Raw genomic sequence first — 26,697 nt, forward strand, 5'->3', positions numbered from 1 at the left:
GGCAGGGTAGGCCTGATGTCTTCTGAGGCCCCTCCTCTGTCCTTGCCTTGTAGATGACATCTTCTCCCTGGGTCTGCACATGGTTTCTTGTGTGTGTGTCTGTGTGTGTGTGTGTGTGTGTGTGTGTGTGTGTACTCATCTCTTTTTATAAGCATATCAGTTACACTGAATCAGAGCCCACCTAAAAGAACTCATTTTGTCTTCATGATTCTTTTATCGTTTTATTTCCACTGTAGTCATATTCTGAGGCACTGGGGGCTAGAGCTTCAACACATAAATTTGAATGGAGATATAGTTCATTATAATTCATCCTATAATCCAGCCCATTCAAAATAACCTAGTCAACATAGCATATTCATACTTTCTTCTGTGCACATAATGTTAAAACATCACCATTGGTAGTTCATGCAGCTTATCTTAGCTTGTCGAGATTGCCCCATGCAGTCAGCAGAGTCATTCCTATTATATACTAAGAAGTAATATTTTTTAATTTATTTATTTGAGAGCGACAGACACAGAGAGAAAGACAGATAGAGGGAGAGAGAGAGAATGGGCGCGCCAGGGCTTCCAGCCTCTGCAAATGAACTCCAGACACGTGCGCCCCCTTGTGCATCTGGCTAACGTGGGACCTGGGGAACTGAGCCTTGAACCGGGGTCCTTAGGCTTCACAGGCAAGCGCTTAACTGCTAAGCCATCTCTCCAGCCTAGAAATAATATTTTTAAATTTCCATTTATTTATCTGTGTGGTGCTTGTGTGTACATGTGTGCACCGGTGTTTCTTGGTGCTGCAAACAAACGTCCATCTGGCTTTACATGGGAGGCTGTGGAATTGAACCAGGCAGGGAGACTTTGCAAGGAAGAACCTTTCTTTAGCTACTGAGCTATCTCCCCAGTCCCCACATGACCTTTTAAAATCACACTTTCCAAGTCAGGTAGCATCAGATTTTGTAGTACTGTGTCAAGGCAGTAAGGCTTACTCACCTTTAGAAGGGAAGGAATTAGACCAACCCCTTGATGAATAGGGTATACAAGAATTTGCAGACTTCAGAGGAGAAGCACAGGGTAGCAACAGATATTTGTGGGTTATCAGTATGGAAATAGAATTATGTAAGGAGAATATACACAATGGCAAATGGCAAATTCAAGAGACATTTTCATTGTCAGTTTTCTGACATTGAAGGAAATATATTGACTTTTTATTCAACTTTTTGATTTCAAAGCTGGTAGGAGACACCTTTGAGCCATTAAAGATGGAAAACAAAGGCAAGCATGGTGGCTCATGCCTTTAATCCCAGTACTTGTGAGGATGAGGTAGAAGGATTCCCATAAATTCAAGTCCCAAGTCCAATCAGGTCTACAGAGTGAGTTCCAGGTCAGCTTGGGCAAGAATGAGACCCTCTCTCAAAAAAAAAAGAAAAAAGAAAGGATACTATATGTGGCCAAACTTGAGATGTTCCTGTGTACTGGCTTTTGACTCCTGATCTTACGGGGCCTGTATTTCCATGGAAGATGAAAGCTTCTTTTAATTGGCTAATTACCGTGGAGACTTGGACTTAGCCAGGTTGAATTTCTCTATGCAAATTAGACCATTATTTCTAGCCATGTCCTTATTAGAATACTAATTACAATGATAAATTGGACTTTCTACTAAAACCTTTTTACCTGCATAAGGAAAAGTTGACTAGCTAGAAAGGGGTCAGCCTAAATTATATAAATTCGTGTTATGTTTGACGTTACACTCTAAGTAGCTGGGTTGCAGAGGTAGTGCCAGGAGAGAAGGTAGCCTTGGGTCTACTTGAAAGGAACAATAATGGCTTTTCTATTAGCTGTAGGATAAGGATGCTTCTGCAGTACTTAAGAATGGCAATGTAGGGTCAGAGCAATGGCTCAGTGCTTGCTTTGCTTACAAAACCTGATGATCTGGATTCCATTCCCCACTGCCCACACAAAGCCTAGTGCACAGAGTGGCACATGTGTCTGCAGTTTATTTGCAATAGCAGGAGGCTCTGGTGTGCTCATACTTTCTTTCTCTCTCTCTCAAATAAATAAAAAAAGAATGTCAATGTAAAAGCTATTTGTATTTTTAATTAGTTTACAAAGTAGTAGGATTCCATGGCATTTTCATATGTCCTTAGTTTTGGTTAACCTTCTCCCTCACTGAATTAAGGAACCCTATGCAGGTGGATAAAGCTGCTCCCAGAAGTCATAGGTTATTAATTGAAAATCCCATGGCCGGGAGTGACATACCTCCCAAGGAATTGTTGGTCAAGGTAGCTACAGAGGATCCAAAGCATTATAGGCTATTTCTGTTGCTCTTGATTGCCCACCACAGCTAAATACTGCTAAAGACACCATGTGTTTCAATTACAGGACAGAGAAGTCAACCTGGAGCTGAGCTGGAAGCTTCTTCCCTGCTGGCTAGCTGTCATGATGTTGGAAGGCACTGTGTAGTCTGCCAAGGGGAAATATCATCAACAGTCTTACCCAGCTGTGGATTCTGTGTACTGCACAACTGACCTACCAGGCAAAATGTGCCCACTGCCACATTAGTGGCTCTACTGATTTGGGGGTAACAAACTGCTTTGTGATTGGATTTGAGGCCTTTTCTACAAGGGAGAATTGACTGCCAGTATTGTAAACCCAGTCAAAAGCCTGAGGCTAGGGATATCTTAGAACTAGAGTGGGACCTACTATTGTTGTGATACTAAGTTCCTAGTTGTCAAACTTCTTTGTAAATATTTATGTTTATTCTTGTAGGTAAGTGCTACTCTCAGCCTGGATCTTAGAAATTTCTTTTACTAGAGGGCAGAGGTTAAGGCAGAGACATAATTTATGAAGCTGCTGAGAACAAGAGAGTAATGAGGGTGATAACATCAAAATAAATTACATACATGTATTAAATTTTCAAAAAGAAAATAAAAATAGATTAGGACCTATTTCTTAAAGCCTATTTGTAGTTTAAATATAGTCAGCCTTACATATCTGTGAGTTTAATCAGTGGAAGATCAAAACTATTTCAGAAAAACAATTGTATCTAAGTTGACCATGTATAGACATTTTTATCTATTATTTCCTAAACAACACAGTATAACAACTGTTTACACGCCATTTGCATTGTATTAGGCATTATAAGTCATCTAGAGATGGTTTAAAGTATATGGGGGTATGCATAGATTCTAGACAAATACTACACCATTTTATGGAAGGGTTCTGAGCATCCTCAGATTTTTAGCACATTTGGTATAAGTCCATTCATAGCTTCTTGAACTCCTAGTACATGAAGGTACTATAGGCTCTTTTTTTTGGACAGAGACCTGGAATTACGTACTTGTCCAAGGAGGCCCTGTTTTTCATAGTCAGAAATAGCATTGAGTTTTCAAGTATGGGTCCATTGGTACTAGAACCCATCCCTCTGGATACTTAATTGTATTTCCTGGCTTCAGGGTTTTAAAGCAAACCTGACCGTCTATCCTAGTTCTCACACTACAAGGTATAAAATCATCATTGTCAAACATTTTTTTTTTTTGTGCTCTTTCATGTGTAATTCCTCAGTTATCTTCTCATTTTATCAAGTTAATTTTGTAAGACTAGGAAGCCGAGGTGCACAAAACTCAGGGACTCAGAAACTCCTTTGGCCAGAGCTTCCTGCCCTCAGTATCCTTGTTCCCTGCTTGGGCCCTATGCCTTGCACGAGCGGAGAGGATCCCTTTGTTTTCCCTGTTCACTATATCTGTACCCATAACTTATTTTCTAGCAGCTTTCCCGAAGCTGCTGTAGGTCAGGTCTACTGTGTCCTGATACAGTTGTATTTCTCTTCAGTGGCTCAGAAATCCTCAAAGTCTTCACTGGCATGACTTGCACTGGTAGGCCCTATAAGTCATTTGTGTAGATGTTCTCCCCCAAATGGTTCTGAGCTACACTGGCAGTTGGTCTGGTTCTTTGTACAAGTCTGCAGGTAACCCGTGTCCTTCTGATGCTCCCAAGATATTTTGCATATTTGGTAAAGCACAGTATTCATTACTCAATCTCTATGTTATTTATTATTGAAGTACTATGGCATTAGTAGTCTTTCTTCCACCACATAGCAGGCACCACTCAGAGGCAATCTTTTCTCTTGAGGTAAACTGTTTGTTTAGTGTGGAATTTTTGGTCACAACTTTCTGGAGACTGTGCTTTCAAAGATATTTCAGCCATTTAACTCAGGTGTGGTGACAGCTTCTGAGCCTTGATGTGGCCAGATTTTGGCTTATGGCCAAATGAGACCTAGTATTCTGTGTTACTCTGGCTCAGTCTCCCAGGGAAGTGAAGTGAAACCTGGTTTGCATGGTCTCTGGGGAGGGTCAGAAGGAACATCTTGGAGAACAGCCCTGTGTCAAACTTCCTAACTATTTACACTGGCCAATCAAATGCCCCGGAGCCCTGGGTATTCCAAAGCCAGTCCAAATTTTCCTGCCACATGCAAAAGTGGCACAGAGACATTTGAAAGTTCTCATAATCCATTTATTGACAAAAGTAATGAGCACTGAATCTTCCTGAATGAACTGATTGGCATGAACCTGGACTCCACTGGCACAGAGCCTAAAAGGGAGCTACATCAGTAGTTTATTAAGAGAAATGACTCCAGAGAGTAGGCATAAGGAACAGGGGGAGGGAGACAGGATGAGTCATACAAAGGGGAGTGTAACCCAGAGATATTCTAAATGATACTTAGAAATGTACTTAAGCTCTGCCTATTTTTCCACAGAAAGGTGAAGCATGAGACACTGGCCTCCCTTTGTCAAGGAATGGCCCAGTGGGAGGTAAGCTCATACACTTGTACTGTTTATGTGGGTGCCCAGGGGTCCTGGGAGATATCTGGAGATTTTTGTGGGGGCTCTTGTCCTGCCATATCTGCACAGTGCTAATCATAGCAGAAGCTGGTGGAAGGACTCTTGAAATTTCAGTAGTGCCCACCATGGGGTTATTCCACTCCCACCATGGGGGAGAATATGATAAAATGTCAGCATATGTATATTTCAAGACAGCATCATCTTAAGTTTTTACTGCTTTCAGTTTGCACTGATGGATAATAGTTCCCCAGTTACAGTGTATATGCAAGACATATGAGATTCCTGAGAGCTTCCAAGTCTGTTCAGGACCAGGTCTTCAGTGGTCTGCCTTACTTCCTCTGTTGAAATCTGGCCTCAGGCTCTTGACATCTGTAGAGGAGCTGGTGTCCAGAATGTGAGAAGAGGGAAAAGTCGCGATCATCCCGCCCTTTACCCAGGCCATTAGCCACACTGAATCAAACTTATAGGGAACAGTGATAATGTCAGGGGCCTTCTTCCAAGGAAGGGTGAGCTAATGTGAAAAGAGAGGTATTCTGGCAACAGACACTTTGTGCTCCCACAGGGTCAACATGTTCTTGAAGCCGAACAGGGCTAATTATTGCCCTCTAGGGCCTTGTGACTAAGTTGGGGAGAGAAATCACAGATGTAATGACTTGAGAATGTGTGAGATGCTTTCAGCAACACAGGGAAGGCATTGCAGAGTTGGGTTACTGATGTCAACCAGGAAAGGACTGTGTTAGCTCAGAGTCCCTTGGCAAAGGCTTGCTGACCAGGTAAATTTTGGGAGCTTTGAAATTTCCCTTTTCCAGAAGTACACTAGATGCTGACTGTCAAACCTAGCACAACAATGAGATAAAATTGCAAAATTCACTCTGTAAGAGGAAACTGGAGACCTAGATTTTGGGAAAGAAAGAGGTCGGATGCTGCACTTCTCTATCATATGCAAATTGCAGTCTTGGCTGCCTTTCTGTTTATTTGGAACTTATTGCATGTTCACCCAGCCTTGCACCACCTCATTTATTCTTGAACAGCCAAGGAGGCATGGATGCCAGAAATGAGGGAGCAGAGCCTATTTTTCCTTAAGGACTCTGATGAGAAATGACCTGTGAGGCACCTCCATCATGGTGGAGCTTGCCTACTCTGTCAGCTGACAAGCTTGTAGATCAGTATTATTACTGGTCTGGCTGTCAGTGAGTTTGTAGGTGTTAATTATAGTAAGGATGCTACCTGCACTAACTATTTTTTTGTAGCTGTGACCAGAATAACTAGGAAAACAATGTAGAAGATGATAGATTTATTTTGGCTCACAGTTTTGGAGGGCTTTATCCTTCATTGTTTGACCCCTTTACTTGGACAGAACATCATGGGGTGAGGACATGTTGTGGGGGTATTCTCCATCTCAGTTTGGATAGTAAGCAGAGGGAACCACAGGAAAAGTTTAGAGTAAGATATAAAACCCAATGACACCACCGCAGTGAACTACTTCCTCCAGTTATGTCCCACCTCCTACCTTTCACCACCTTCCAATATTGTTATCACATTATGAATCCATTAAGGTGAGTTCATTAGGCCATGGTCCTCATGATATAATTGTCTATGGAGATACTCTTACAGACACACCCATTAGTATGCTTTACTAACCTCCCAGATATTTCTTAATCCCATCAAATTCAGAAGTGAAATCAACCACTACAGTAACTAAGGTCACATAATTATTGGTTTATCCTTGCTTAGATGTCTGGATTCAGAGTTCAATTTGAATAACTGGATAAATGGCATTTGTGTAGATATGTCTCTATGCATAGATGCATGCATATATCTCTGTGTGCACGTGCATATATATGTAGGAGAAATGGAAGGAAATTAATTTGAGAGTTGAAAATGTGTATGAAGGTGTTAATGGAACCCCTAAATTCTGGTTATTTTTGTTACTGACCAGCTTATCTTTGAGAAAGTCACTAAACTACTTGGTTATTAATTCTATCAAATGTTAATTGCTGGGCCAGGCAGATGGCTCAGTGGTTTAGGTCTTGTTTGCAAAGTCTGTTGGCCCAAGTTTGATTTCCCAGTGCCCACATAAAGCCAGAAGCAAAAAGTGGTATATGTTTGGAGTTTGTGTGCAGAGTCAAATCCCATTCTTTTTTTTTTTTCTCTCTCCCCTCACTGATGAATGAAGGAATGAATGAACAAATAAATAATAAACAAGTAAAAGTTTTAAAATCTTAATTGGCAACGAACTCTATGGGATTATTGCAAAGATCATATTCAGTGTAGAAAGACAGTGATTCCTGCATGAACACTCCAAGGCTTTGGTGACCACCACAAGCAGCTTACATGGTTGCATTCTAGCCATCCTGCTGTGCTTCATTACAGAGATGCTGTCCTCACTGACTCATGCCCTTAAATGAGGCAGAGAGGCTAGATATTCTTGTAGTTTATTCTAATCCTTCATCAGGCAACATTTGTTTTGGCTGTATTTTATATTTCTTTTTTTTTTTAAATTTTTATTTATTTATTTGAGAGCGACAGACACTATATTTCTTTTTGAGAGCTGCCCTTGCTTTTCCTTTATACCATGGATTCAGACCTCAGAAGATAATTATATCAAGAAATGTTTACAAGTAGACTGAACTCTGGCTTGACCCTCAAAGGGGATGATGGCTTCTTTGAGCAGCCTTCTTTCTGAAGCCAAAGTGATCACCTTATGGAGGACCATTGAGATTTTGAGGCTTCTGAAGTCAGAATTACCTAGTGAGTTGATCAGTGTTGACTCCATCTTGTTGAAATATTCAGAAGTATTTCCTTCCTTTTTATTATATATTATTAGTATATTTTTTATATAATACTAGTATTACACATTTTATTATTATGATATATTATTTAGTATCAATTGTACAAAGTGAGGTGGGTCATTATGGGATTTCCATACATGTGTATAATGGACTTTGATCATATTCATCTCCTCTCCTCCACTTTCTCCTTTTCATTTCTTTTTTTTTTAAATTTATTTGACAGAGAAAGAGGAGAGAAAGTGAGAGAGAGAGAGAGAGAGAGAGAGAGAGAGAGAGAGAGGGAGGGAGGGAGAGAATGGGCATGCCAGTGCCTCCAGCCACTGCAGACGAACTCCAGATGCATGTGTCCCCTTGTGCATCGGGCTAATATTGGTCCTGGCATCCCTCTGGCCCTCTCCTTTTCCTTTATATATCCTATGTAGTCCTACTTTTACTGTTATGGGATAGGATAAAGACAGCTTGTTTTTTAGATAGGTAGTTAGCTAGGGACTGGCCCACAGAATCATGGATGCTACCTTGCCTGCCTTGGAAGGACTATAACTATGTCTGATCTAGTGCCATCCAAGATGGCTTCAAGAACAATTCAGCAACAGCTTCTTTCTTTTCATCTGTTTTTTTTTTTTTTTTTTTTTTTTTTTTTTTTTTTTTGAGGTAGGGTCTCACTCTAGCCCAGGCTGACCTGGAATTCACTATGTAGTCTCAGGGTGGCCTCGAACTCACGGTGATCCTTCTACCTCTGCCTCCCAAGTGCTGGGAATAAAGGCGTGCGCCACCACACCCAGCTAACAGCTTCTTTCTTATTCATCACCCTTTCCGAGGTTTGGCACACCTATGGGCTATCCCCTCCTGAGATAGCTCCTTGAGCCCACTAGTCAATTATCTCTCTCCCTTACACACCAGAGTCTGAAGATGAAGATGAGGCTCATTCTAATTGGAAGTTTGATTCATATAAATGGACTGGAAGCACACATGTGAGCCCTTTGATTTGGGGTCTCTTGGCACTTGGTCCCTTCTGTAAGCTCTTGGCTCCTCTGACTCTCTGACCCCTTCGCCTCTCTTAACTCCCTGTATGATGGGCTCTTCTCCATCTCCCCTCCTGCTTCTAAACCAGGCTGGGAAGGGGATAGATTTCCTTTTGTCTGGATGCCTTCCTGCCTTCTTTCCTTGTTTACTTTCCCTAAACTAATCTCATAATTCATAAATTTCCTTTCTCTGAGTCCTCATTTTCAATTCTTTGCTATCTTGGGCAAGGACCTGGAGTTGGAGTTTACTGACCTGGGGTCTCTTTTATCTTTATAGGGATCTAATCCTTCCTAATACTAATTCTGCATCTTTACTTTCTTGTCCTTTTTTTTTTTTATCCCCAGATTTCACATCTGAGAGAAAACATGCAATAATTGTCTCCATGGAACTGACTTACTTCACTTAACATTTTTTTAATTTGATTTCTTGAGGTAGAATCTAACTCTAGCCCAGGCTGTCCTGGAATTCACTATGTAATCTCAGGATGGACTTGAACTCACAGCGATCCACCTACCTCTGCCTCCCAAGTGCTAGGATTAAAGGTGTGTACGCCCGGCTTCACTTAACATTTTTATGTAAGCAACATATTTTTATTATTATTTATGGCTGGCTTATTACTCTCATGTGAAATGGAGCAAAATTTCACTTTTCTTTATCCATTCATCTTTTGATGGACACCTAGGCTAATTCTATAACTTGAAAATTTTGAGTAGTGCTACAATGAACATAGGTGTGTAGACATCTCTATAGCAAGCCGACTTTGATTCTTTGGGGTGAATACCCATGACTGGTGTGGTTAGATCATGTGAGAGTTGGATTTTTGTTTTTTTTGAGGAATCTGCATACTGAATCCATAGTGGTTGGAATAATTTAAGTTTCTACCAAAAGTAAGTAAAAGTCATTCCTTAGCCATGTCCTCCCTAACAGTTGCTATTTGTTTTGTTGAGAATATCCATTTTGACCACTGAGTTTGAATCTCAATGTGTTTTTTATTTTTATTTTTTATTTATTTTTTGTTTTTGGAGGTAGGGTCTCACTTTGGTCCAGGCTGACCTGGAATTAACTATGTAGGCTCAGGGTGGCCTTGAACTCATGGCAATCCTCCTTCCTCTGCCTCCCAAGTGTTGGGATTAAAGGCATGTGCCACCATGCCCGGCTCTCAATGTGTTTTAATTATAATTTCCTGGTGTATAAGGTTGTTGATAATTTTATCATGTATCTGTTGGCCATTTTATTTTTTCTCAATTTTTAAGCTGAAACAATGCTGCATTGTTGTTGGACATTCTCTGGTTAAGAACTGTTGGGTAAAGAAAATGTAGCTTAAATCTTGATAAGGATTCTTAAATACCTCTCCAGAAAGAAGGTGACTATTACTGTTCTCACCAATAGTGTATAGAGGTCTATGAGTGTCCAGGGTGTTGTTTCCTGCTAATCTTTAAAATCATTGACAATTTATTAGGTGAGGAATGATAGGCTCTAATTTTTTAACTTATAGTATTTTAAAAATATATTTTAAAATTATTTTTATTTATTTGTGAGACAGGGAATGGGCATGCCAGAGCCTTCAGCCACTACAGACTCCAGACACATGTGCCACTTTGTGTATCTGGCTTATGTGGGACCTGGAGAATTGAACCTGGGTACTTAGGTTTTGCAGGCAAGTGCCTTAACTGCTAAGCCATCTCTCCAGTCGTTACTTAGAGTATTTTTTTAATCAATGAGGTTGATCAGCATTTAAAATTTGTTAGTCCTTATATTTCTTTCACCGTGGAATGCTTGTTTTTTATTTTTAGTGAGTTCATTTGTACAATTTAATTTTTTCAGTTCCTTTATTCACTTATTGAGTGGATTGTTTTTCTCTGTGTGTTTAATTTTTTGTGTTCTTTGTATATTATGGGTATTAATCTCTGGTTGGCTCAGTATCTGGCAAAGATTTTCTCTCATTCTATAGACTCTCTCATCACTCTTTTGATTGTGCTTTTTGATTTTTCGTTATTTAATTTCATATAGTCCCAATTGTCAATTGTTATCCTTAGCTCTTGACCTATTGGAAGTCTATTCAGAAAGTCATTTCTCATTTGATGCCCAGAGTGCTACCCCAAGTATAAAAAGGAATGAAGGAAAAAAGAAGACAAAACAGAAAAAAGAAATTCAGAAATATTTTTAAGTTGACTATTTTGTGTTACATAAGTAGTAAAAATATTTTTTCCTTCTTCCACAATGCACCCCAGAGCTCTCAGAAAGAACTGGTGATCGCGAGAGGCTGACTGGAGGGGAGTGAGCTCATGTTAGTCTTAGTTCCCACCTGCCCCTTGTAGGCTAAGTGAGGGAGTATACCCTGTAGCCCCTTTAGGCCTCACACCAGTAGGTGAGGACAACAGAGTTGTGGTACCTTGAAGGACTTTGGGGAAAATCAAAGAGAAAATATGTAGGGCACTTCACCAAGTGTGCAAGCTGAAGTCTGGCATGGTGGGAAGTGGATGGGCTACATGAAGCGAACTTCAACTGGTCTGGTCATTGGTCAGTTATGTTGCTTCAGGAACTTCTCAACTGGACAAATCGGTTTCCTCCTTCTTAAGTAGGTGATAAGATGGACCTTATTAAATGACTGTTGGATACTTTGCAGAAAATAAAGCTCACCCAGACAGGCCCACTTCCTGTAGGGCTTTATGAAAGAAGAATGTATTGCAATCCACAGAATTTAAGCCACAGGGGAGCCACTGGGGAGGGTGTCTAGGGACTTGTAGTAGGAATGTGGCAAGGAGAGGTGGCTTCAGCCATTCTAGTGAGTGAGGAAGATGGCTTTCTCATCTGTTCCTTACAGGGAATTCTGATGTTTTGGGGAGTTTACTCAGAATAAATCTAGAATTAGCCTATTAAAACTATACTCTTCTGTCCTGTATAATCAACAGAGGCACATATATGACAACAGAGGCACCAGGGACACAGAACTCAGGGGAGCCACTGAGATAAAAACAAGGTTCAAAGCCTAAGCTACAGTAGAAGAGTACAGGTGCCTGAGACTGACAGGGTCGGAAGTGGCTGGGACCGTGTCACACCTGCTCTCCTGCTGTGGAATTCTGAGTCTCTTGGATCCACTTTGGAGACACATAGACTAAAGTCCTAGCTTACTAGCAGAATCTTCTATGGTTCTCTAGTGAGAGCCCTCAAGGACTTTGGTATGGGTGATCTGTAAGCCCTGGTGAGAGCTGAGGACACTGTCTAACCACTCCTGGCTGTGGAGAGCATGGGTACTTAATAAACCTTTTCTCACAATATTCTCACATCATTCTGTGACATAGTTATTATCTTCTCATCTTTGCTAATGAGGAACTGAAGTGAAGAAATTGAAAACCAATTTGCTTATGGCCACACCACCAGCTCAGTGCCTGGTGGAACTCAAGCTGGGGACCCTCACTACGTGTCCATTCCTTGGTTGGCATGTGTGTGTTCTCTAGAAAAAGACTTATTTGTTTGCTTTCATCATAGGTGATTTAAGTTTGGGGATAAGAGATTTTGGACACTATACACTGAGCTGCTTAATAAAACTCCATTTCTTGGGAGACGATAGCCAAAGCTAGGAGACTGTCAGAAAAGGTCCTGTGAGAAAACTCTCAGAAAGAGACCACCCTCTTATGGAGACTTGCTAAAGGGGCAGTCAATGCTGTTGGATCACTGACTCTCTTGCCTATTATTTCTTCCCCTCTCCGTGGCCATGTGATATGTTGCCCAGACCTCTTGGTTGTGGCTGGGCTACTAGCAACATCTGATGCTATTTACTTGGCTAAGCCATCTTTTCTCACTGCTGTGCACTCCAGGGGACAGCAGGTTTAATTCAAAGTATAGCAGTTATTGCTAATATTATATTAGTAGATAGAAGTTAAATATAGGCGTCATTACATTCCACAAAGAAAAAAATTAGAAAGTGAATATTCTTTCTGTAAATGTACTTAAAGAATTTATTTTTTTTACTTGTGCATGTGAGCACACAGTGCATACACCAGGGCCTCTTGCTATGGAAAATGAATGCCAGACACTTGTGTCATTTTTAAGAGCCAGCTTACATGGGTAACTTGGGAATTGTAACCCAGCCAGCAGGCTTTGTAAACAAGTACCTTTAAACACTGAGCCATCTTCCTAGCTCCAAAGTGAATATTTTTAATATACAAAGAAAAAGATGAATACTCTAATTGAAAATGTGGGCAAAGGACATGAACACATATACTCACTTGCATATTAAAATAATGGCCATATGCTCTGTGATACACAGTGAGCTTTGAAGGCAGTGCTGCCTGGACTGGTTACCAGGTTCTCTATGACCCCGTGGCCTTCAAAAAACTTATTGCTATAGGTTTTTGTTTTTATCTGTCTATCAGGACCATCAGACTACAATACTGTTGGACATTGAAGATAACAAAAGTGGGTTCCGAGATATCATCTCTACATGTCCTTCATTGCTGTACAACCACCTGTTAATTTAGTATAAGAAACATATTTGGAAAGATATACTTTAAAATGCTGGCATTGTTTCCTTCTGGGGAAACACCTTTTAAATTAATTTTTATGTAGTATTATCTTTTTAATCAGACAAAAAGAAAATGAATGACTTTTTTTGTCCTTTAGCAGAACACCCTACACAGATCCACATGTTGATTTTGCTCATGTAAGCTGACTTGAGGTTTTGTTCCAAGAACCCATCATCATAGCTTTCTTCCTTTTCTCTCTTCCTTGTTTGTCACTCAGAAGTGTTTCTTCATTCCTGAGTCTATGACTCATGCAAGAAGACATTAGAAGTAGTCTTTTGCAACACCTCTGTATAAAATAGAAAGAACAGCAGTGTTCCCTCCAGTAAGAGGTGTGTACTTCAAGTCTGCTTGCTTCATCAGTAATGAAGAGGTTGCATAGGTTCCCAAGGCTCTTCAGGGGTGGGGTGAGCCAGAAAGAACTGGTCAGCTGTAGACACTCAGGTGCTGTCAAAGACTAGCCCCAGGGCCAATGACGCTGCACAAAAACAAACAAACAAAAAACCCTTGAATTTTCTTTGCTTGTTTTGCTTGAACTTATAGCAGTAGGAGGAATCTTGCAGCTGTGTGCACCAAATAGTCTCATCTGAATGGATACAAGGTATCTGGGATGTTGCACAGCCATCAATCTGAAAGCTCTGTAGTGCTCTGTGTCCTCAGGACCTCCTGAACAACCCTGTTATCCATCTCCTCTCTTCCTGGTTTGAGTTTCTCACAACAGGTCAAAATCACACAATGCCTTGCATCTGCCCTGCCCTCCCAGGTGCACATTTGGACACATGGTTCCGTGTGAACTGATGACAGCCCTTTAAGGTAGACAGAACAAGACTGAAACTTGTCTTCTTTGTTGTCAGCTTCCTGTTACTGTAATACAGTGCCTGAGAGAATCAACTTAAAAAGAGAAAATGCAAGGCTAAGGAGATAGGTGGGTCAGGAAAGTGCTGGCTTCACAAGCATGAGGACCTGAATTCAATTCCCAGAACCCATGTAAAAATGCAGAGCATGGAGGCATGCACTTACAATTACAGCACTAGGGAATCAGATACATGCAGTCCTTACGGCTTGCTAATTAGCTAGTTTGGCCTGATTGGTGAGCTCCAGGCCAGTGAAAGACACTGTCATAAGAAAAATTGGATGGCATGCTTATAGCTGCTCAGTTAATAATAGGTAAGAACTGGAATCAATCCTGATGCCCATCATTGGGCAAATGGATAACCAAGATGTGGAATATCTACACGATTGAATTCTACTCTGTAGTAAGAAATAAAATGACACATTGAAATTTGTAAAGAAGTGGTTGAACTTGAAACAGATCATTCTAAGTGAACTCACACAATCACAGAAAGACAATTGTCACACGGTCTCACTCATCTGCAGTTTCTAACCTGGATCAGCCCGAGTTGCTGATATATCTGAATGGCATCTTGAGGCTTGGACAATAAGGAGAGTAGGGCTTGGGGGAAGGGGAAGAGTGGGGGCGGTTATACAAAACTGAACCCAAATTGAACTGGTACTATACTATATCCTGGAAGTTAGACTAACAGGTGGAACCCTCAAGAGGACCTTAGGGGGAGTACCTGAATCAAAAGTCCTGGAGAGGATGAGATGAAGCCTAACCTTAAATTTGTACTATTTATCTCCCTCCTCTTTTTCTTTTCTCTTGGCGCTGGCCTGTAACTCCATGTGCCAGGATGTGGTTTACATCTACAATGAGCTGTTGATCAGAGAGACCTACTAGATCTCCCAAAACAAACAAGACAGACTTCTGTCAGAGCACTTGCTTACACACCAGGGTTAATGAATGGGAAGACCCTACTGCTGAAGACACCATACACTATCTGCACAGACCATGGAGAGACCTGGTTGGAATCCAGAGGAGAGCCAGTCCCCAGACAATTAGCCCATCTAGTGCTGGAATGTGCTACATGAGCTACCAGGTGAAAGTGGCTAACATTTGTCCAAGCTACTCAAAGACTAAGTGACTCAGAAGCAAGCAACCTGACATGATGCTCACTTAAGTGCAATAGTGGCACACATCCATGGTGGGTAACCAAGTGCTCTTGGATTGGCTAACAGATCCTCTTAGTGGAAAGATAACAGTATCTGGAACTGGGAAACAAGTCAATCATATCCAGATTCTGCTTTCCATTGTCAAGCTCCCACTAATCTTGGGCTATAAGAGGGTCTACGCCCTTTAAATTCTCTCTAAATTAATAATGGTTATCCCATTTAACTGGTGCTGACTTCACTGTCTATCACAGAATCTGCTTCTCTTTTTTTCAGATGGGAGCTGGACCTGAGGAGATAAACAACTTAGCATACTCCATCCCAGCCCCAGCTGAAACCACAGAGGAACTGGGGAAATTAGCAAGAGTGCTGCTTTCTTTATGAACCTGATATCAGGACAATGGTGAAGGAGATAGACACCAAGGACACTCAATAGCTACCAAGCCAGAGATCCAGAGGCTCCTAAGAGCCCATCACTGAAGTAGACTTAAAGCTTACCCCACACAGATTAGGGAATTTTGCAGAAGAGGGGGCAGAAATATTGTTAGAGCCACAAGTTGGTACATTTTGCACAGACACATTGCCTCTCCCCCATGACTGACTGCTGCCCCCATAATGCATGACCCATAATTCCCATGGGGTTGTCCTGCATCCCCAAAGTCTAAGGCCTCTTCATAAAAGGGGCAGGAAAAAAAGGTTGGTACTAACACGTATTATTTACATACTAAATATGTCCATGTCTAATAAAAATAAATTAAAAAAGAAAAGATGGATGGCACCTGAAGGGAATGACATTGTCTTCTGACTTCCATATACATATGCACATGTGTGCACTTGCTCACACACAAACATAAACATAGATAAAATAAAAAGAACAAATATTTATTTTTGTTCTAGTTTCAGAGGTTCTAGCTTATGATCCGTTGACCTATTGCTTTGTGACTTTGACTAGCAGCACACACAGCATGGTAGGAACATGTGGGTGGTGCTCAACAAGAGTGTGGCAGAGCAGAATTAACTCATTGCCAGGAAATGAATGGGCAGCTAGGACCAGGCTACCGCAGCCCCCTTTCAAAGACATGTTTCTAGCTCCCTATTAGTAGCTCTACCTCTTAAAGTTTTTTTTTTTTTTTTTTTTTTTTTTACTACATCTCAATTGCATCATGGGTTGGGAACCAGTCCTTCAACATGGGGGCCTATTGGGGATATTCAAGATCTAAATTACAGCAATTAGGGATACACAGCACATCAAGGATCCAAATTCAGGTGCTCTGTCCCCTATGTTTTTGGCTTTATTTTCCAGGGACTTCACATCTTATCAGAAGGCCATCAACAACATGAGCTCCAGGGCAGTCCTACATATGCCTTTATAAGTTGTTTCCGGATGAAGATATGCCATTTTAAATTTCAATCTTATACACATAGGGACTGCAACAAAAAATAAGTCATTATGATAACCCCATTTATCTTCTAAGTCTATCTAGTCTATTCTTTCTCAAATGAGGTATGGAGAAAAGACTGCTGGTGATTCAGCAAGCTGAAGTAAGCTGACTTCATGATGCCAGGAGGTGGCTTTCCACTGCATGTGGCATCACACGCTTCATGGGACATTTGGGGTTTCTTATGCATAGGTTCGTGGGCCCACACCAAGAAAGGAAATAGCATAGAGGGCTGAGTAGTCTGTCCAGGCAGAATAGAGGGAACTGGGGCAGAGTGGGGTGCAAATGGAGGTGGGCATGTGTGGGCAGAACATCCTAAACCACTTGCTTCACTTTAGTGTGCTTCCATCTTTCTCATGAATGTGGGGATGAAAGACTGTGGTGGGAGGGTGAGGACTGGCCTTTGTCTCCTTTGCAGATCTGGCCTCAGCTTTCCTGCCTCTCTCTGGAGAGAGCTGCACAGGGATTACAGCTTCCTCAACCTGCTGTATGCTCAGGGGTCTTGCATTGATTGTACTCTGTGACTGGGTTCCCAGAATAGCTGGCCTTAGCCTTCCTGGAGGTGGAAGAGGCTTGAGTCAGCCTTAGGGAAGGGCCTGAGTGGAGCTGCATCCTGGGGAGACACCATCTGTCTCCCAGTAGGGGAGGTCTGGAGCAGATCCTTCACCTTGTCAACTGACAGGTCATTTTGGAATCTGATAGGTATCTGTATCTTCTTATAATTGAACACCAATATACATGCATAAGAAAATAGCATATGGCTGTTTGGGTTTGACAAATACTGAAGCAAATGCTTTGTCTGAAGTCTGGAGAGCCCTCAAAGCGCAGATTGAAAGAGGACTCTGGAAAATGTATCAATGAGGAAAAGTTCTTCTTGTCTAATGTATTTTACTAGCTGTTTGCTTTCAGCTTCACAGATTTGGCCCCTTCATTCTTTTTCCTAAATACCTTACAGATTTCCCTCATACCTGGAGTTGTTTATAGTTAATGCTGTCTGACACTTGATTGTATAGGGGAAGGTCTCACCTGCATCAGAGCATCTCTGCCACTCATCCTGCAGGGACCCTACTGGGAAGGCTACCTGGGATGGGTAGTTTCAAGGTGGTCCAAGACTTGGTCTTCTTCCCTCCTAGACCCAAGCACTCTGGGATTTTCCTAATCTTTTCCTGAATCTATCACTTTTAGTAAATGTGTACCTATGCTTGTGAAATGGTGATAATAACACTTTCCTATGGGATCAACATATCTAGAACATGTCTGGCACATAGTAAGTATTGAACACACATTTATTGTCATCATTATTCTTTGATATTGGATTTTCATTTGAAAATATATCCATTATTTAATTTCCTGCAGGGTCAGTGTAAATTCCTTTGGTTAGCTTTCTAGAGCATATAGGTAGCCATTGACACCACATTTTCTCACTCACTGGTACTACATTTAAACAACAGGGCGAGTCTCAGATTTGCAGTCTTTCTGGAGCACAGAAGTCTTGACTTGTGCTGGGCACCCTCACAAGTGCATCTTACTCTACTCAAGTGGCCTGGAGATGAGCATTGCCAGTGCCATTTCTGTCGTGAGAATTTTCAGCAAAGACCTGGCTGGCTAGGGACACTGGCTTATTAGCTGGGGGAGTTAAAATTTGCCTCTGTGGTTTTCTGTTAAATCATTTGATTGCTTTGCCTTCCAGTCTGAAAGAAGTACAAATTGGTATAAACTGAGAAGTTTTACTTAAGTCTTAGTGAGTACTTGGTCAAGTCTGGGTTGGGCTGCTTCAATGTGACTGTCATTCTGTCTATTACAGCCATGCTATCTGTTGCCGTGAGTGAAAAAGGTCATTTGAAATTCAGTGATGATAACCATATTATTATTATACATAAATTTTCATTTAAACAGATTTATAATTTCTGATTCTTACTTTTGGTTTAATATTCAGTGAGAATTCATATTTTAAGTGACAATTATGTGCTTTTCTTAAAATCACAAGGAAATATGTGTAGCTGTCATTTGGGGACCTGAGAGCAAGGGTCACTTTGTGGTTCTCTTCCTTGTCCAGGCATTTTGGAGCACAAAACAAATGCTCAGTACCAAGAGCATTTTCAGAATATCAGCTCCAAGTTTATAGAAATTAGTACTCCTAGGAAGCAGATTAAATAAAAAGACAATGTAGCATGGTGCAAGCGGGTCAATTTCAGAATGCTTTGAGTCACAGGTCAGAGGACTTATTAGGGTTCTGTCCATACAGTGCCATCACAGAATTTCCACTGCTCTTTGGATCTTCATTAGAATCAGTCAACAGGAAGGGAAAATACTAACAATACAGTCAGGTCATTAATGAAAGAAGGGCCTTGTCATTTAAGGAGACATGTGTAAGATGTGAAGGCTTCTATGGTCTCAGTGGAGAGGCAGATGTGCCAGCTAGGAAGGAGTTCTGGGTCTGTGTGGCCCAGAAGATTGATGGAGTTGTAGTTAGTATTTAATGATGCATAACAAAAGCCATAAATTGGCCCTGAGAAACCAGCACATTACTGATGGGGACTGGACACTTTGCTTATTCAGCTGCAAACTACGCTGCTTTCTATTGTGGATATCCCTCCCGACAGTGAAGTGTGCTCTGGAAAGCATGAAAGGCACCCAGTGCACAGGCAGCCTCTTCCATTCTGCTAATCAGCATGACCCTTAAGCAGATAACAAATACTTAATTTAGGGAAAGCAATAGTCCACATTGTTGTTGTCTATCTTAGGTAGGAATAAGATTAGCTACAAAATCTAGAAAGCTCAGGTTAACAAGGGAATCCAATGTAATGTTGGATGTGTCCTCAGCAAGGGTGAAGGAGAAAATCCACTTTGGACATGGCTATTACTCTAAGTCCTCAAAGACACGGACACTAGCCTTCTGTTCTATCATTTCCCACCTCATTACCAACAGTGAAGGCTAGTGCCTCAGCCCTCATTCCCACAGTCCAGGTAACAGGAAGGAAGAAAGACAGGCAAGTGGCTTCTTTCATTATTTATACAGATTTGCATACAACAGTTCTGTTTATCTTCAATGTAGTTTGGGTAAACACTCCCCTGTGGATTCAGTTATTCAGGTAACTTTGAATGGTCTTTTCTCCCATGATTTGTGCCAGGTAGAAATCAGATGTCTCTACTGCCTTCTCATGGGTAGTTTTAACCAAATGCCATAACATACACAGTAGCTTATAAACAAGAGAAATGCACTTTTCACAGCTCTGGATGCTGGGTTCCAGGTATAGTATGTTCTGTGTCCAGGATGATGAGGGCTTCCTGGTTTGTTGGCTACTTCATTCTTGTGATCTCTCAAGATGGAAAGAGGATGGGAGAGCTCACTATAGTCCCTTTTATAAGGACCATTCAGGAAAGGTTTAACCTTTTGACTTCATTACCTCTTAAAGACTCCACCTCCCAGTATCACCAGATTGTGGGCTAGCATTTCAATGTGGATTTTAGAGGACTACATGTATCTAGTCCAGAGTCCCTTACCTGAAAGCTGTTTCTGGTTAGAATACAGGGTCAACCCTCTGTACCCTAAAGCATATGTGCTTATAATACCATTCTTACCAGTGAAGTCTTTAAGGATAGAGGACCATGTATTTGTGTGGGAATGTGTGCTTAGGTGTGCACACAAACATTTGACCTTCACAAGTTCTGACACATGACAGTTAAAGCAGATGCATAAATGGAGCTACTCTTAAAGTGAGTAAGTTTGACTTCTCAATGGGTTAAAGAGATAGCTTGGTAGGCTTAGTCATGAGGTCCTGAGTTTGATACCCAGTACCCACACAAAATGATGGGCTATGATGATGCACATCTATAATCCCAGTATTGAGGAGGAGATGGGAGGATCGCTGGGGCTCACTAGCCATCCAGTTTAGCTTCACTGGAGAACTCCAGGTCAATGAGAGACCCTGATTCAAGAAGAGCTGGGTGTTGAATCTGAGGAATGACACTAAGGTTGTCCTCTGAAACCTACTTCTATGAATGCACATGTGCAACCCTCACACACATGTGGACACACATATGCACTAAGTAAAGATCCTTACAATGTTTGGCTTTGCAATTTTATGATCTGAAATGCAAAGTATTCAGTAACATTCTGGGAGGTCAGAATAAGAAGGTTCCTGCAGCCACAGAGGAACTATATTTAGCCTTTCTGTTAATGTTCTGTTGAGGATCAGGTTTCCCTGGGGTAATGAAAGTGTTCAGTGCTAGTCTGTCTTGAGTTGAGAACAACTGTCCAATGATTAAAATGAATAACTTTCATGCTCCTGGAGACCGAGCTTGATCACTTCTGTCCAAGTCTTAGTAATGTGTACTGGAGGTTATATTTAGAGTTGAATGTGATGGATTGGAGAACCTTCTCTAAGAAACCCTTGAAGTCCGTGTGGCCATAAATGTGCTTTGTTTCTGTGGAGCACCTAGTTATTGCAGGATTTGAGTATTGCAATGGGAATGGCTTATCATGTGGGTAACTTTTGACTGAGGGAAGTTTTCATCTAAACCAGAACCAGTGGTTTGAGAGGCAGATCTGCTCTGAGCTGGAGCAGTGAACTTTCCTTTGGATGGTGGTCTGATTGGGTGATTTTATGATTTCAGATAACATAAAACAGGGTTAGAATATGTGGATACCAGGAGCAAGAAGCAGAGGGCTTAACTGTAGGGGAGGGGACTTGTGAATTATATTTTAAAGTATGTGAAGGAGGTTTAAGAGATAAAGTCAGGTATATAAGAAAATTGAGAACAGAAAGATTGGGAAAACTGGCTATCCTAGGAATGTTATAGAAAGAGATATTCTAGGACTGACACAGGCAGTCAGTCTTGGTGATTCAGAGTTGGGCTCAAATAGGTAGGTGGGTGCGAATTTAAATATCAGCCTTGTCACTCTAGAACCTAGGTGACCTTAGTCAAATCAACATGTCCTCTGGGAAGTCGTACTTATCTTTTCTGCACAGTGGAGGTTCTAATAGAAGCCACCTCAGAGGCTAGGACTGACTGGGAAGCAGAGGACCAGTAGGTGGGAAGGGATCATCTGTCATCATCTGGGCTGTCTGAGCAGGGGTAATGATGAACAGAGGTAATGATGTACTATTGGGACCACAATCCATGGGAATTTTTAGTTTGAAAAGACACACACACACACACACACACACACACACACACGACAGTCTTCCTAAATGCTGGTACTTTTTATTTACATTACAAGGACCGGGAGGGTATTTAGTATTTATACAACTCAGCTCTTTTTAAAATAGTTTCCACAAGTAGAGAGAATACAAGTTATTTATAGTTTCTTTTGAGGCATAAATAAATGCTGATCACTGCTTACATGGACATTTTGGTAATAGATTCAACCATGTATGCAAACTACATGTCAAACTTATGGAAAGCATGGCAAGCAGAAGGGTCATGCTCTCCAGTGATGAGCGGCCATAGGCTGACGTAGTGGGTAGAGAGTAAAGAGATCTGGGATGGCTATCGCTCACCTATAGATCTGGTAACTTTCAGAAGAAAGTTGCAATTTAAATGTCATCAAAATGTTTGTAAGATCAATTTAAAATTAATCAGAAGCACCATACTTAGCTGAGCAGCAGCCAATACATTGTGGAGAGCAGCTGTTTCCCTTTGTGATCTCGAGTGTCACTGCCCAGCATTGATAGAGGTTAGTACCACATGTTGACATCCTAGGAAAAGATCCAAATGCAAAATTCCACTTGTGGTTTCTAACTAAATAGGTATCATGTCGACACTACTAAAGTGAAAAAATCACTAAGTCATTGTACATTGGGGCACATTTGCACATGTGTAAATCATCAGGGACTCTGACATGTAGTCAAATGTCTGTGCCCTGCTCCAGAATTCTAACCCTGGCCCAGAAGGAAGCCTGGCCATCTGTAAGGGTTCTCATGTGCAGCTACCACAGAGAAGCCCTTGATTAAACCATCCTGTTACCATCTCTTCAGTCTACAGAGGCCCAGCTGTCCAGTAAATCCCAACCATGTTTTCACTTTGTTCCCATGTATGTCCAGAGCCTACATTTTCTTAATCTTTTTATGAAATAAGGCTTCACCTGGGAGGTGTTTCTCAGGAGAATCCCCTTTCTTCCTGGCTAGCTGTGGCCACATTCTGAAGTTCATGAGGGGTCTATAGCAGTTAATTTCTTGTTGCTGGGACAAACACCAGGCCAGAAGCAGCTTATTCCAAAAGCAGAGGGTTTATTTTGGCTTACAGTTTCAAGGGGAAGCTTCATGATGCCAAGGATAGACAACTGAGTGTCACACCTGGTCATAGCTGCTGGAAGGAAGCAGCAAGAGCAAGCTAAGTCCTGAATTACAAAATCCCAAGGCCTAACTCCAGTGATATATTTCCACTAGCAAGACTCCAACTCTCAAATTGTCACCATCCAGGGACCAAGTATTCAAAACACATGAGTTGATGGCGGACATTTTATTCATACCATCACAAAGGGTTATTCAGGAACTCCAAAATGCTGAGCCCTTATAGTCATTCCTTGAAGCAGACTTGAGGATGTGTTCCTGAAGAAAAGCCTGGAGTAGTTGGGTGTGGTGGCAGCCTGGGCGAGAGTGAGACCCTACGTCAAAAAACAAAACAAAACAAAACAGCCTGGAGTAGCTTCCTATTCTTCTTCCTTCAGGAGAGGTGGGGCTATTCAGTAGCATCTCCTGCAGCTACAGAATGTTCTAGTCCTGAGCTATACAATATATACCTACAAACTATAGGTGACTCTTGAGCACTTGAAATGTAGTTAGAAGACTGAGCCTTCTTAATTTCATTTAACAATTAGTGTAAATTTAAATAATCCCACATGGCTAGTGGCTGTCATATTGGGCAACTAAGGTTTGGGAAAAGCTGTGTTAGTTACAAACAGAGCAATAGTGACAAACAGAGGAATAGTGACAGAGTTTCAGTTTGGAGTTGTGTGCATTTGGCATTGTGTGGTCAGTTATGACTTTGGATGTGCTCTTCCCATGGCTTCAGGGTCTATGCAACAGCTCTTTCTTGCTTGATGCTGGTAGAAGAGTCAGCAAAACAAACATATGCTCTCACCTTGAGAGTTCAAGAACAATAGCAAAAATGAACATTACTGATGGTCCTGAAAAGGTTCTCGGACTAATTTGAAGGAAGGTTCCATAAAAACCTGTAATAAGGAACTTGACTTTGTCCCCTCTGGACACAAATGCTTCTGAGTCTATCTCTTGAATATCTTTGTGTATTGTAAAATACACATAACAGAGAATTCACCATGTAAATCACTTTATGTGCACAGTTCAGAGACATCAGTCAGCCTATTCATTGTATAACCATCATGACCATCTGGCTCCAGAATGTTTTCATCACCCCAAACTGAAGCTCTGTTTTCATTTTTCTCTCTCCAAGCTCCTGGAAACCCCTCATATATTTTCTGTATCTATATACTTAGCTAGTCTAGATATGAGTAGAGTCATTACTATTTGTCCTCCTCTTATTGGCTTATTTTACTGAGCTTAATGTCCTCAGGTTTCATCCAAGTTGTTGCATGTGTCAGAATTTCCCTCCTAATAAAAGCAGAGTAGTAGGTGATGTTTTATCAGTGTACTCACTCATTGATGAGCACTGCACCGCCTCCATCTCCTGCCTGTTGTGAATAATGTTGCCATACGTACGGGTTCACAAATATCTCCAACTCCTAGCTTTCAATTATTTTTAATAGGGTTTTATTTTTTAAAATGTGTGTGTGTGTGTGTGTGTGTGTGTGTGAGAGAGAGAGAGAGAGAGAGAGAGAGAAAATGGGTATGCCAGGGTTGTCACCACTGCAAACAAACTCTAGACATATGTATTTCTTTGTGCATCTGGCTTTATGTGGGTACTGGGGAATGGCACCCAGACTGCCATGCCTTGCTAACAAACATCTTTAATACAGAGCCATCTCTCCAGTCCTGATAGTTTTCAATTCTTATGAGTACATACCCATAAATGGAATTGCTGGGCCAGGTGATAATTCCATTTTTTCATTTGTTTTAGGAAACCCCATACTGTTTTTTGCAGAGGCCACATCATTTTATATTTCCCCTAGCAATGTATAAGGACTGTATCTGTCTATATTGTTGCCCCCACATATTATATTCTGTGGATTTAGAAATTATTTTTATAATTATATAAGTTGTACAAATCAGTGGTTATCACTGTGGCCTTGACATATATGCATATGTTTGGCCATGTCCTATCTCTCTTCTCCAATTCTTCTCTTCTCTTTTCTTTCCCCTTTCTCCTTGACCACCTTCCTAGATCTTAAGAGCACCTCTTATGCTTTCAGGTAATTTTTGTGGTTTTACTTTGTTTTTCAGTTCTCATAAATGAGAGAAAACATGTTATACTTGTTTTTCTGTGTCTAGTTAATTTTACTCAAAATTAGTTCCATTCATTTCCTGTGAATGACAGGACTTAACTTTTCTTTCTGGTTGCATGATATTCCATTTTGTATATATGCCATATTTTCTTTATCTGTTCATCTGTTGATGGCGTATAGCTTTTTATTTCCATTATGGCTAAATATGTTTAGCTTTTTTGAATAATTATTGGCCATTTGTATTTACCTTTTATGAAGTATCTTTTGAGGTCATTTCCATTTAGTTGATTAGATGAGTTTTTGCTGTTTTTTTTCCTATATATTCCAAATATTAATCTTTTACCAAATAAATAGCTGGCAGATATTAGTTCCTATGCTGTAAGCAGTTTCTTCACTCTGTTGATTATTTTGCTGTGCACAAGCTTTTAAGTTTCATCGAAGCCATTCATCAATTCTTGCTCTTCTTTCCTGAGCTACTGGGACTCATCCAGGAAATCAAGAAATACTGCCTGTGCCAGTATCTTGAAGTGTTTTACTTATGTTTTGCTTTAGTTGCTTCAAATTTTCAGGTCTATTATTAAGGTCTTTGACCCATTTTGAGTTAATTTTTGTATATGGTAAGACTCAGGGATCTCATTCAGAATTCTATACACAAATATCTAGTATTTTGGCATCATTTATTGGAGAGACCTCCTTTCCTCCAATGCAGATTTCTGGGATTTATGTTGAGAATTAGTTGGCTGAAGATGTGATTTACTTCTGCACCTTCTGTTATAATGGACTGTGGGTCTGTCTTCATGCTAATATGCTAGTCTTATTACAATGCGTCTGTAATGAAGGTTTGAAAGCATATACTATAGTGATTCCAGCATTCCTCTTTTTGCTTAGGATTATTTAGGCAATTTGGATTCCTTTATATAACCTAAATTTTAGGATTCCAACTTTGTGTAGAATATTACTGGAGTTTTGATGAACCTTGCATCGAATATGTAGATCATTTAAGTGATATGGACATTTTAACAATATTAATTCTCCTAATCCTTGCACATAGGAGGCCTTTCCACCATTTAGTGTCTTTTTTAGTTTCTCTTCAGTATAAGATTTTGATTTTGAAACAAAACAGGAAGAATTTTAATTAATATTAGTATGAGGTCATTACTACTTTATGGAAAATTAGTTTGATGCATTTTAGATTATGCAGGTTCCCATGAACAATCAGGATTTGGGCTCAGGAGTAAGGCTTCTCTTATAAAGGAGAGTCCCATTTCTGGAGAGATGGCCAAGTGGGTAAAGTGTTTGCTATTTAAGCATGAGGTTCAGATTTCCCAAACCCACACAATGCTAACCATGGTAGCATACATCTATGATCCCATGATGCCTATGACAAGATGAGAGGCAAAGACAGGCAAATCCCCAGAAACTTGTGGGCCAGCTAGTCTGGGGTATGCAGCAGTCAATAGCAAAGAGCCTGCCTTAAATAAGGTGGAAGATGAGGACTGACCCCAGAGGTTGTTGTCTAACCTCCACACATACACCTGAACACACACACACACACACACACACACACACACACACACACACACACACACTCATTATTATCACCCACACACAATAATACAAAGAGCTTTAAAAATAAAGGAGAATCCTCTGGGGGTGTTAGACTCCATCTCTTTGCATGTTTAGCAGCACATCCTTGCCCACTGCACTGTCCCAAGATCA

At 40.9% G+C, this 26,697-nt stretch overlaps 1 long non-coding RNA gene across 3 annotated transcripts in view; it reads left to right on the top strand.

Moving 5' to 3' along the window:
• LOC123455571 overlaps window positions 1–26,697 on the top strand; it is a 150,740-nt gene that overhangs the window by 3,622 nt on the left and 120,421 nt on the right. For all 3 annotated transcript variants that reach the window (XR_006633995.1, XR_006633996.1, XR_006633997.1), the window contains exons 2-3: window positions 2,371–2,569; window positions 4,745–4,799. This is a non-coding gene — a long non-coding RNA (uncharacterized LOC123455571). The remainder of the gene's footprint in view (window positions 1–2,370; window positions 2,570–4,744; window positions 4,800–26,697) is intronic.

Source organism: Jaculus jaculus, chromosome 17 (genome assembly GCF_020740685.1).
Source record: "Jaculus jaculus isolate mJacJac1 chromosome 17, mJacJac1.mat.Y.cur, whole genome shotgun sequence".
Classification (NCBI taxonomy): domain Eukaryota; kingdom Metazoa; phylum Chordata; class Mammalia; order Rodentia; family Dipodidae; genus Jaculus; species Jaculus jaculus.